The 13,762-nt window shown below is 38.7% G+C and overlaps 1 long non-coding RNA gene across 1 annotated transcript in view; it reads right to left on the bottom strand.

Annotated features, from left to right (window-relative positions):
- LOC110447454 overlaps positions 1 to 11,729 on the bottom strand; it is a 31,344-nt gene extending 19,615 nt beyond the window's left edge. Inside the window, exon 1 of the long non-coding RNA XR_002462592.1 lies at positions 11,470 to 11,729. This is a non-coding gene — a long non-coding RNA (uncharacterized LOC110447454). The remainder of the gene's footprint in view (positions 1 to 11,469) is intronic.
- Positions 11,730 to 13,762: the final 2,033 nt, after the last annotated feature.

Genomic DNA, 13,762 nt, shown 5'->3' on the forward strand with positions numbered 1-13,762 from the left:
GTGTCTAGGGAGACACAACAGACAGGGCCATCTGAGGACGGGTGTTTATGGAGACACAACTGCCAGGGTCATCTGAGGACGGGTGTCTAGGGAGACACAACAACCAGGATCATCTGAGGACAGGTGTCTATGGAGACACAACAGCTCGGGTCATCTGAGGACGGGTGCCTAGGGAGACACAATAACAATGGTCATCTGAGGACGGGTGTCTAGAGAGACACAACAGACAGGGTCATCTGAGGACGGGTGCCTTCTATGGAGACACACCAGCCAGGGTCATCTAAGGACGGGGGTCTAGGGAGACACAACAGTCAGGGGCATCTGAGGACGGGGGTCTAGGGAGACACAACAGCCAGAGTCATCTGAGGACGGGTGCCTTCTATGGAGACACACCAGCCAGGGTCATCTAAGGACGGGTGTCTAGGGAGACCCAACAGTCAGGGTCATCTGAGTACGGGTGTCTAGGGAGACACAACAACTAGGATCATCTGAGGTCAGGTGTCTATGGAGACACAACAGCCAGGGTCATCTAAGGCCGGGTGTCTAGGGAGACACAACAGCCAGGGTAATCTGAGGACTGGTGTGTTCGGAGACACAACAACCAGGATCATCTGATGACGGGTGTCTAGGGAGACACATCAGCCAGTGTTATCTGAAGACGGATGTCTAGGGAGACACAACAACCAGGATCATCTGAGGACAGGTGTCTATGGAGACACAACAGCCAGGGTCATATGAGGACGGGTGTCTAGGGAGACACAACAACCAGGATCATCTGAGGACGGGTGTCTATGGAGACACAACAGCTCGGGTCATCTGAGGACGGATGCCTAGGGAGACACAATAACCGGGGTCATATGAGGATGGGTGTCTAGGAAGGCACAACAACCAGGGACACCTGAGGACGGGTGTGTAGAGAAACACAACAACCAGGATCATCTGAGGACGAGTGTCTAGGGAGACACTACAGCCAGGGTCATTTGAGGACGGGTATCTTGGGAGACACAACAGCTCGGGTCATCTGAGGACGGCTGGCTAGGGAGACAAAACAACCAGGATCATCTGAGGACGAGTGTCTAGGGAGACACAACAACCGTGGTCATCTCAGGACGGGTGTCTAGTGAGACAAAAGCCAGGGTCATATGAGGACGGGTGTCTAGAGAAACACAACAACCAGGGACACCTGAGGACGGGTGTGTAGACAAACACAACAACCAGGGACACCTGAGGACGGGTGTGTAGACAAACACAACAACCAGGATCATCTGAGGACGGGCGGGTAGAGAAACACAACAACCAGGATCATCTGAGGACGAGTGTCTAGGGAGACACTACAGCCAGGGGCATTTGAGGACGGGTATCTTGGGAGACACAACAGCCAGAGTCATCTGAGGACGGGTGTCTAGGTAGATACAACTACCAGGGTCATCTTAGGACGACCGGAAACAGAAAGTAGATAGAAAGAAATAAGACAAAAAAGATTGGAAACGAAAAATATCCCAAGTATTGCAATGGAATGTGACTTGATTGTAGTGTTGACTTGGGTAAGTAATGGACAGGTATCACGGGTTAGCCAGACTGTCCCCTGTCCCCACCATCAGACCACTTGTACACACTGCACACTTTACACGCGTAGCTCGTTCTACTGTGAGTGCCGAGTTTACGACAAACGCGCAGTGGGACATTTTCTGTAAACTGAAAACATGCCTTCCAATTACTATGTAACAAATTGTAACTGTTTCCTACATCAAATGGCACCTTATGTGTTTCTGTAATTAGGCGATTAGTGGATGCATTCATCAGGTAAATAGGAGACAGCTTGACCTCTGACCTGCAGCAACAACAGCCGAGCAATGTAACATGGAGTCGGATAATTACAATCATCTCATACCAGTGTTCGCCCTGCGCGGTCGCTGCGGAGTCCTATAGAATGTTAGTTCATTCTAATTCCAAAATGCCTCTATAAGGGACCCGAGATTATAATTCTCCTGGTGGCGCCGGGGTCAACAACGAGTAAAGTCAGATTTCAAGATACGTCAAGTTAAAATGGTAACAACATTTATTATGCAATAACATTCATGGATGCAGCCTGTACCTACATTAAATAAAAATTAATACCCTAAATTGGTTTATGCTGCTAATTATGCATTTGATTGGAGCGCGAGTTTTATCAGAGCCCCCTGATGTGTGGCGGTTCGTAGTCACGGCGATCTGGGGTGATTAGACCGACACGCATGCGGCCCGGACGGTGTCGGAGGTACGGGGTCCCGGGGGGTCCCGGCGGCCCCATCCGTCTGGTAGAGGGCGACACTTACCGGGGCGGGCGTGGTCCCGATGTCAGACTCGGGACCAGGGTTATAGCCACTTACGCTGTGTATTATCACAGATCTACGGACTTTTATCACCGTAATTGCCCGGCTAGTTGTGCATACCGCGTGGAAGCAAATCAGCACAGTGTCAACTCCCTCCATCAGAAAATCATTGGACATTTTTTTTATTTAAACGTTAAATGATTTCGGCTTTTTTATACTCACGCGAATTTCAAGAGCATGTCAAATACACACCAAAATATACAAAAATATAATCATGTGCACTCGAACTTCATTTCCACAGATAGATAAATGCATTCCTATACACCACATCCCATTCCGAAATGTTTTCTTCAGCAACTTATATCAACATACCACTGTGTGTAATATGTACCAATCATGTAGCTGACAATCTAGTCACTTGTTACTTTCTATACTTAACCGATAAGTTGCTATTCCAGCTTTGGTGAAATATATAACTGGACCAATCCCTGCGAGTCTCCCGTTGTCTTATAAACCTTTCTGATAGACATATACGCCCAACCAGGAAAACAGTCAACAACACATATCGGGTAGGTTAATCAACTTTACATCTGGTGAAAATCTGCTTGTGTGCGCCTCTTAGTGTCAAACCTTAGGAGTGACTCTATTAAGGCAACGAAAGCATGTTTATTTGTTTCTCCTCTGAAAACTACCACTAAATTCCTAATGTAAAATAAAAGTCCTAATTTTCCCATCCATTACGGGTTCTCGTTTCGGGACGAGTCTGTCGTTGTAAGAAGAGACGTGTACCGGGACGAGTCTGTCGTTGTATGGAAAGTCGTGTACCGGGACGAGACTGTCGTTGTATGGAAAGTCGTGTACCGGGACGAGTCTGCCGTTGTAAGGAGAGTCGTGTACCGGGGCGAGTCTGTCGTTGTAAGGAGAGTCGTGTACCGGGGCGAGTCTGTCGTTGTAAGGAGAGTCGTGTACCGGGACGAGTCTATCGTTGTAATGAGAGTCGTGTACCGGGACGAGTCTGCCGTTGTAAGGAGAGTCGTATACCGGGACGAGTCTTTCGTTGTAAGGAGTCGTGTACCAGGACGAGTCTGTCGTTGTAAGGAGAGTCGTGTACCGGGACGAGTCTTTCGTTGTAAGGAGATTCGTGTACCGGGACGAGTCTGCCGTTGTAAGGAGAGTCGTGTACCGGGGCGAGTCTTTCGTTGTAAGGAGATTCGTGTACCGGGACGGGTCTGCCGTTGTAAGGAGAGTCGTGTACCGGGACGAGTCTGGCGTTGTATCGAGAGTCGTGTCCCGGGACGTGTCTGTCGTTGTATGGAAAGTCGTGTACCGGGACGAGTCTATCGTTGTAAGGAGAGTCGTGTACCGGGACGAGTCTGTTGTTGTTAGGAGAGTCGTGTACCGGGTCGAGTCTGTCGTTGTAAGGAGAGTCGTGTACCGGGGCGAGTATGTCGTTGTTAGGAGAGTCGTGTACCGGGACGAGTCTGTCGTTGTAAGGAGAGTCGTGTACCGGGACGAGTATGTCGTTGTTAGGAGAGTCGTGTACCGGGACGAGACTGTCGTTGTTGGGAGAGTCGTGTACCGGGACGAGTCTGTCGTTGAAAGATCATGTGTTACGGTACACTACTGCCAAAAGGAAAATTCTCATTTAGTGATATTTCTGAAAGAAAAATGTATTTTTTGCGACCTGAATGAAATTGGAGACGAATATCATTATTTGTTTAACTGTAATAAGCATCAAATATTGCAAAACAGAAGAAAATGTATGTCTAGATATTATTTTGAAAGACCTAGTACTTTCAAGTTCAATTCATTATTGAATTATGTCAATAATGAAGAACTAATTTCACTTTTAAATTTCCTTAAGCACATTATTGAGCAAATTAACACTGTCCTTTAACACCATTATTTTTATGTAAATTGCTCTATACATGTATATGTAAGTTATCTACACTGTAACCAGTTTGCGATCATAAAAATGGCATGGTCATTGAAGTATATATTCAATATTGTGTGATAAATATGCTAATATGGAATTGTCGCCCGCCATCTTGAACATTGCAATATGTTTCTTTTATGTATCCATTTTAACGTATATGCTGTATTGCATTTGGAATAAAAAAAACCTTGAAACTTGAACTTGTTGAAGGGGTATGCTATTGTATATACCTTCCTCCGATACTGAGGAAGTGAGGAACTGATGTCGACCATCACAGTACTCCACGTACGCGGACAACGAATTAACTTTTTATGGACTTTGGTATAGCCAGACCTGGGGTCAGATCCACCCTATTGCCAAATATAACATCATGTCTATATGTAATTTAGTAAATACCTTTTCCCCTTGCCGATCTGTTTCTGCCTATTTTAGTCATCGTTTTATCAGGTTATCGCGATCCAAACGGTTAAACCTGTTTGACCAGAGTTGTTCGTTTGTGAAATAAGGTCGGACCTAGTAATCTGAGCTGCTTTCAGGCAAATCTTGATCAAACCCTGCACGTTTACATGTCCGCCAGTATTTAAACCTGAAAATGTTACATTTATATATTAAAATGACTTATGATGTTAGCGTTACTAATGATATGCTGGGTAAAATTTGAATGTTGTTAATATTAATATTTTGTATGAAATGTTAATTTATGTAGCACTATAATCACTACTTATAATATGTGATAAAGTAAGTTAAAATCATTGCTGATGACATGTTATATAAAATGTTAGTATAGATACTTATACGACAAGAGACATTTTATATATATAATTGAAAACGCTAATAATGACATGATGTGTGTAATATTAACACCGCCTCTGATAAATGTTATATAAAATGGTAGTATCGCTACAGATCACGTTAACTAAAGGTGAGTATCACTGCTGTTGTCAGGTTGTGCTTACATTATAATCGTACAGAAGTAAAGTGGTAGGATCGCTATAAAGGTTGTTATATAACATATTAATATCGTTATCACTTCTAATGTCATGTTATGCAAAATGGCAGTATCACATTTTATGTCTTATTTATAAAATAATCTAATCATATATGACATCATGTGATATATTAAAATGACTTATGAGGTTAATAGCGTTAGTAATGATAGGCCGGGTAAAATTTAATGCTTTTAATATTAACATTTTGTATTAAATGTTAATATATGTAGCACTTTAGTGTCATTTTATATGAAATGTAATCACAACTAGTAATGTCATACATATATATAAAAATAAATAACGCTATCAATAACGTGATAAAATGTTGATATTTACCTTATGACAAATTATATAAAATTTCAGCGTCACTATTTATAGTACGCCACGTTATATAAAATGTTAATATGGCACGTGATATACAGTATGATTATCACTATACGATTAACATGTTTTATAATGTTATTATCACCATTGATGCCTTGATATAACGATTATAAAAGTTGAGGAGTATCTGTGCTCACGGCATGTTATGGTAATATTATTATCATCACTAACGTAATATTATATATTAATGTCGCTATGTTGGCGTTATATATTTGTTTTACTAATTATATGTTGTATGTGAAATGTTATCATTTCTTTTGTTAGATTATATAAAATTTCAATATTAACATTATCACATTATCAAATATTACTTAAGGATTAACTTGAATATATTTTTCATGTTATGGAGGTATAAATTCTCTTAGAAATTATTGCGCTGCTGTATCAGCCAATCAAAAGCAACGTTTCAAACGGCGACGACATTTTTTTACGTTATGGGCTGATAACATAATTTTTTAAGCCAATGAAAAAGCTTGTTACAAGCAAGATTAAATTATAATGACATATATGGTAATATCGTCACTAATGCCATGTTTTACCAAAGATCTGTTATATAATATATTCATGTCGCTACTTCTTGACAAGCGGTGTAAAATGTCCGGTACGTTTTACATTATTATGTCCGTTTATATTTCAAACGTAATTAAAATAAAATGGTGTGCGATCAGATGCAAATGCGGTGAAAGTAATTAAATAATCCTTAGTTACCTATGTTTCTGTAAACTGTAAAAGTAATCAAATAATCCTTAGTTACCTATGTTTCTGTAAACTGTAAAAGTAATCAACTAATCCTTAGTTACCCCTGTTTGTGTAAACTGTAAAAGTAATCAAATAATCCATAGTTACCTCTGTTTATGTAAACTGTAGAATCTTTCCTCAAAGATTTCAGTCTCCTACCAGAAGTATTTACAAGTTTCTTCCTATTCTTACACTCGACTGTATATTCACTGTACGTCTTATGACTAGGACATCCTCATACAATAAAGTCTACAGCCCGTCCACCTCGAGTATTGTTACCACACCGACACACTCCTCGTCCCTATAGCTAATAATCGGTTACAGAGTGAGATATTAACAGAGCGACACATGCACACCAACATTAAGTCAATGTGATATATAGTATGAATTATAAACAGTGAAATATAGTGAAGACAGCTTAAGTTAATTGGTCTCCTCTTGTATTTGCTGTTTTGATATATTTGACCTTTGGTAATCTTCTTGTATTTGCTGTTTTGATATATTTGACCTTTGGTAACCTTTTGAGTTATTCACACTAAATAACTCTACCAGTATACAGTATACCAGGTACTGAAGTAATCGGTCCATTACTCGGGTGGTAATAGCGACGGCCAAATAACTATCTAATTAAACAGGCAATTCAGAACAGCATGGGCATTCCCAAACATAATTTGATTCATCTTGCAAATTATTTTTATTACATATAATATCTACTCTAAGACATCTTTGTGTAATTGTAGATCAAAATCACTTTAAAGATATTAATAAATATTTCCTTTGCGATGTGTTCGGGGTTTTTTCCTTCGCATTCCTGTTTAGAATATTAATGTTTTTCTCTGAATGAATTGCAATAAAACAATCAGTCAAATTTTTCTTGTCTAAACTATCAATGTTTTTCTCTAAATGAATTATAAAGAAATCGTTTTTTTCGTTTTTTGTTTCCCATATGTAGCCTAGACATATTCTGGTCTTGCCTGATGCTCAGCATCCTATTATCTAACATATCTTCACGACACGCGTGTAAAATAATAGCACCAGTCTTTATAATTGAACCATCCTATCACAAGCACATCATGTAGTCTTAAAAAACAAACCATCATTGTTTCAACATCGGTAGCTTCATGGCCTTGTAACTTAGTTTGTTATTACATGTATAACAAACGACTCAAAAACTGATATTTGGGTCGTGACAAATGACCGTTGGGTTGCAGTATTTAAATATTCTAAGACACAAATTCATAACTAAAAGGAAATCCATAAACATATGAAAAACTCACATCAAAACAATCAATTACACAATTAGAATACATTGTAATTAAACAACAAGTGTCTATGCTGTACACGTGAATGCCTTGTATGATCAGTTTTGACGATTGACGAAGTCCTGGTCGAGTCTATACGTTTTAGATTTATCTTAAAACCTAACCAAGCATGATAGTTATTTACCTATTCACCTAAAGGGACCAATTACAGACTTTTTAAAAATGACTTAGTATTAGAAAAATACCTGCTAGATCTCCCTCCAAGACTAGCAAATGTTTATTGTAAATTTAGAATTTGTAATGTTAAATTTCCTATTGAATGTGGTAGATGGAATAACATTCCAAGAGAAGATAGAAAATGTACTTTTTGTGACATAAATGAAATTGGAGACGAATATCATTATTTGTTTAATTGTAATGACCACCAGATACTGCAAAACAGACGAAAATTTATGTCGAGATATTATTTTGAAAGTCCTAGTACTTTCAAGTTTAATACATTATTTAATTATGTCAATAATGAAGAATTAATTTCACTTATAAAATTCCTTAATCACATTAATGCACACAAAATGTCTTCTATGAATACGTCGGGTTCGTTAAATACATTTTGTATATAACGAGAATTTAGTGTTTATGTTCAACTGCTCAAACAGAAAATTATTTACATCATGAATTCTTGGTTCAGTTGAAGCTAATTTATGAAAACGACCAAAAAATCTCATTCATTTAGAGTAATCTACACATTTTTTTAAATATCTCTCTTCTTTTAAAGAAGATGTTATCAATTTAAATCGCTCATAGTATTATTATATCATAATTTCCCCTTGTTGATGCATATACCTTTTTAAGCTTGTGATCCTTTTTGTACTTTTTTTTTTATTAATAAGATGGATAAGTTGTTCATCGTTTTTACAGTTATTTAATGTATAAACGTGTTACAATCGCTATAACTTTGCTTACATTTCACGCAATCCAGAGTTTAACTTCCTCTGTGTCTCGTGCAACACCAAAGAATTTGAGGTACAAAACGGTAAAATAAAATAATTTGATGAACATAAAAAAATATTTGATTCATATGAAAATAATTTAATTCACATTTAAACAATTTAATTCACACGTAAACAATTTAATTCACACGTAAACAATTTAATTCACACGTTATATTAATCAAGACTCGTACAAATGATAACGTGACTGAGGTGGGGACCGGTTTCCCTATCGTATCTACTCCCCTACGTTAAACTCTCCCTTGGTGTTTTACTCCTAAAGCTTTCGATAGCTTCAACTTCTTCCAGCACTTGGTGATCTAAGTATTACCTTAAACTTTATATAAATGTACGATATGTCATAATTTTATTACTCAAATATGAATCAACATTCCCCGATCGGACGTGAAAAGGTATGGGGTCACCTTTCCGACCATTCGGGTTTTCTCTGGTTTACTCCAGCATTACGTATACTGCCCTCTGTGCGCTTCAATCCGGGCCAGCAAGTGTGATAAATATAAACTAGAAAACTAGTTTCACAATTGTTGGAAATAAATAAACTTTATGTCAATCAACATCTTTTAGAATCTGACAATGAACGCGTTTTCAGGATTCATCACAACCAGTTTCTCGTTTTGTCCCCTAATAAATGCAGTATATCTACAGTATTTACTCCAGCATTACGATTGACATAAAGTTGATTTATTTTGCAACAATTGTGAAACAAGTTTTCTAGTTTATGTTTATCAGTTTTAATAATTTGATGAGTGATATTGTGTCATAACCATTTCTTTACCATATATACCTTTGTTGTATGTAATGAGTCAACTGAATGCTTCTCAGGCCTATAACAACTAACCGTAATTTCACTTTTATTCGCAGCAATATAATCAAAGTTTGGGTAATCCTGAAATAAAATTTCTTGTGTTAAAGGAATCAGTTTCTGCTCAGAAAAATAAAGGGATGAGGTTGAAAAACAGGCATATTGTTGAGGAGATTACAAACAACTTGTAACTAAGATTTTAAACATATTAAATGGATTCCAATTGATTTGTTTTACGTAACCCACGTAGCAGAAGTAGGTCACTGTAGGGCAAAACATATCAAAGCATCTACAACTGGTACATAAAACATAACCAACCCTCCACCACTAGTACATAAAACATAACCAACCCTCCACTATTAGTACATAAAACATGACCAACCCTCCACTACTAGTACATAAAACATAACCATCGCTCCACTACTAGTACATAAAACATGACCAACCCTCCATCACTAGTACATAAAACATAACCAACCCTCCACCACTAATACATAAAACATGCCCACCCCTCCACTACCAACACACAAAACATAACCACCCCTCCACCACTAATACATAAAACATGACCAACCCTCCACTACCAACACATAAAACATAACCAACCCTCCAACACTAGTACATAAAACATAACCAACCCTCCACTACCAACACACAAAACATAACCAACCCTCCAACACTAGTACATAAAACAAAACCAATCCTCCAACACTAGTACATAAAACATAACCAATCCTCCACTACTAGTACATAAAACATAACCATCCCTCCACTACTAGTACATAAAACATGACCAACCCTCCATCACTAGTACATAAAACATAACCAACCCTCCACTACCAACACACAAAACATAACCAACCCTCCACCACTAATACATAAAACATGACCAACCCTCCACTACCAACGCACAAAACATAACCAACCCTCCAACACTAGTACATAAAACAAAACCAATCCTCCAACACTAGTACGTAAAACATAACCAATCCTCCACTACTAGTACATAAAACATAACCAACCCTCCACCACTAGTACATAAAACATGACCAACCCTCCAACACTAGTACATAAAACATAACCAATCCTCTACCACTAGTACATAAAACATGACCAATCCTCTACCACTAGTACATAAAACATAACCAATCCTCCACTACTAGTACATAAAACATAACCATCCCTCCACCACTAGTACATAAAACATAACTAACCCTCCACTACTAGTACATAACACATAACCAACCCTCCACTACTAGTACATAAAACATAACCAACCCTCCACCACTAGTACATAAAACATAACCAACCCTCCACCACTAGTACATAAAACATAACCAACCCTCCACCACTAGTACATAAAACATAACCAACCCTCCACCACTAGTACATAAAACATGACCAACCCTCCACCACTAGTACATAAAACATAACCAACCCTCCACCACTAGTACATAAAACATAACCAACCCTCCACCACTAGTACATAAAACATGACCAACCCTCCACCACTAGTACATAAAACATAACCAACCCTCCACCACTAGTACATAAAACATAACCAACCCTCCACCACTAGTACATAAAACATGACCAACCCTCCACCACTAGTACATAAAACATAACCAACCCTCCACCACTAGTACATAAAACATAACCAACCCTCCACCACTAGTACATAAAACATGACCAACCCTCCACCACTAGTACATAAAACATAACCAACCCTCCACCACTAGTACATAAAACATGACCAACCCTCCACCACTAGTACATAAAACATAACCAACCCTCCACCACTAGTACATAAAACATAACCAACCCTCCACCACTAGTACATAAAACATGACCAACCCTCCACCACTAGTACATAAAACATAACCAACCCTCCACCACTAGTACATAAAACATAACCAACCCTCCACCACTAGTACATAAAACATGACCAACCCTCCACCACTAGTACATAAAACATAACCAACACTCCACCACTTGTTTATAAGACATTCATTTTGTGTCTAGATAAAGATACTCACCACCACCGATGATTCCCCGCGTGTCCAGGAGAACGGCCAGTATTCCTGAGTGCGTCGAAGTCGATGATTAACAAAATATGCTTTCATCATGATGTTTAAGGTATTCCAGTGATAAATGTAACAAATATACAAATTTCCTAACAAAGTAAAAAAATATACGGCATAGGAGACGTTATTTACAGAGGGCCAGTATCGTGTACAAGTAATGTGGCCCTATAGAAGTTGGGCAGTATTAGTAATGGACGGAGCAACATACAGGGTTCCCCCCCCCAATTTTATTGGTTTCTTTGGGCAATGTGTGGTGCACTCTCAAATCACAGATGCACTGTGTTTGGGGAACAATTGTACATTATACGGATATCAGGAATCGTCGAGCATCTGTAGTGATCAGCGGTCCTTACAGGAACCGTCTGTAGCTCTCGCCGTACACTGACTGGCGGACAGGCTACACCGGCAAAGTCACATGCAGGGATAAGTTTTATACGGATTTCATTAATTTAGCATTAAATGAAAAAAAGTTTCAGTGAGAAAAAAAAGAGTCTGACGTAATACGTTTTCACGAAAGTTGATTTGGGAAATGTTTATCGATGTACGATAAGGAATAGGAGCAATAAAACGAAACTGTTCTGGGCGACGCTGTGTGTCTGGTGGAACCATTAATGAAAGTAAAGAGGTATGGTGGTCATGTCCTCAATAATGAACTCTGTTTGCAATGTCTTTAATAATAAAGTACGGTGGCCATGTTGTCATTGATGAAGTCTTGAGGTCGTGTCGTTACTGATGAATCCTTGAGAGCGTGTCAATTGTGAAAGTTGGTGGCCATGTCGTCAATGACGAAGTCTTGAAGTAATGTCGTGAATGGTAAAGTCTTGAAGTAATGTCGTCAATGGTAAAGTCTTGAAGTAATGTCGTCAATGGTGAAGTTTTGAAGTAATGTCGTCAATGGTAAAGTCTTGAAGTAATGTCGTCAATGGTGAAGTTTTGAAGTCATGTCGTTAATGATTAAGTCTCATGTCGTCAGAAACAGCAACAAGCCCTGGGCCCGTATTCATGAAGCTGTTATTAGGCTCAAGCATGGATTCTGTGCTCAAACCAACTTTCTTTTAACTTGCTTAAATCATGTCAAACGATCAAAAAGTCATATGTAAACACCGAAAACGAACTTTAAGTCTCTCCAACGGTCATGCAAATCATTGACACAATAAGATTTAAAAACAAATCATAACGGGAACAAGAAATTCGGCTTGAGCACAAAATCCATACTTGAGCATGAGAACGATTTCATGAAAACGGGCCCAGGTGTCAAGCCTAAACGATGAAGCTCGACGGACATGTCTTTAGTGATGGTATCGAAATTTGCCAATTCTTCCCCCGAACCTGAAGGGTCAGTCTTTAAGCTGCGGTCACATCTTACGGTCACGCACGTAGTTGACCGTAGTGGTGGATGACCGTAGTTGACTGTAGTAGACCGTAGTTGACTGTAGTGGACCGTAGTTGACTGTAGTAGACCGTAGTTGACTGTAAGATCGTAGTTGACTGTATTAGACCGTAGTTGACTGTAGTAGACCGTAGTTGACTGTAGTAGACCGTAGGAGACCTTAGTTAAACGTATTAAACTTAGTAAGACGTGGTTCAACGTAGTTATAAATGTAATTTGAACTTCAAGAAATTAATTAGTTGGCCGTGGTTAGCACAAATGTTCAATATATCCAAATTGTTTGGCCGTGGTTAGCACAAATGTTCAACATATCCAAATTGTCTGCCCCAACACAACACACAACACTGGATAGGTTTGGCCGAAAATTGTATTATACATTGTAGTTCAAACTCAAAAAAAACATACAGCACCAGACATATACAGACAATCGTGCAAACGTTCGAAAAATGTATAAGGCAATTTCCTATCCAATTATTAATATGTAAGCAATGTAGCACACAACAAAAGCAATTAAATAGCTCATCAGCAAATTCCGGCCAATTGCATCTATCTCTGTAATTCATGCGTAGACTTATAACTATATTACATGTATATGATAATAGCATTGACATGAATATGTTTCTGTTAACATTATGAATACACTGGCTATGAAATTAAACGGAATAAACTGTACATATAAGTTAATAAGTAGCATATAAATCTCCTTCAATAATTATAGACAATACTGTGCATGTAAGTAAATACAATACAACGTGACAATGTACAATATACAAACATCCACTGACAATACCACGTGACACTGGTCAATGTACAATGTACAAACATCCACTGACAATATCACGTGACAATGAACAA

This window comes from Mizuhopecten yessoensis, unplaced genomic scaffold, assembly GCF_002113885.1.
Source record: "Mizuhopecten yessoensis strain PY_sf001 unplaced genomic scaffold, ASM211388v2 scaffold3427, whole genome shotgun sequence".
In the NCBI taxonomy this organism is placed as follows: domain Eukaryota; kingdom Metazoa; phylum Mollusca; class Bivalvia; order Pectinida; family Pectinidae; genus Mizuhopecten; species Mizuhopecten yessoensis.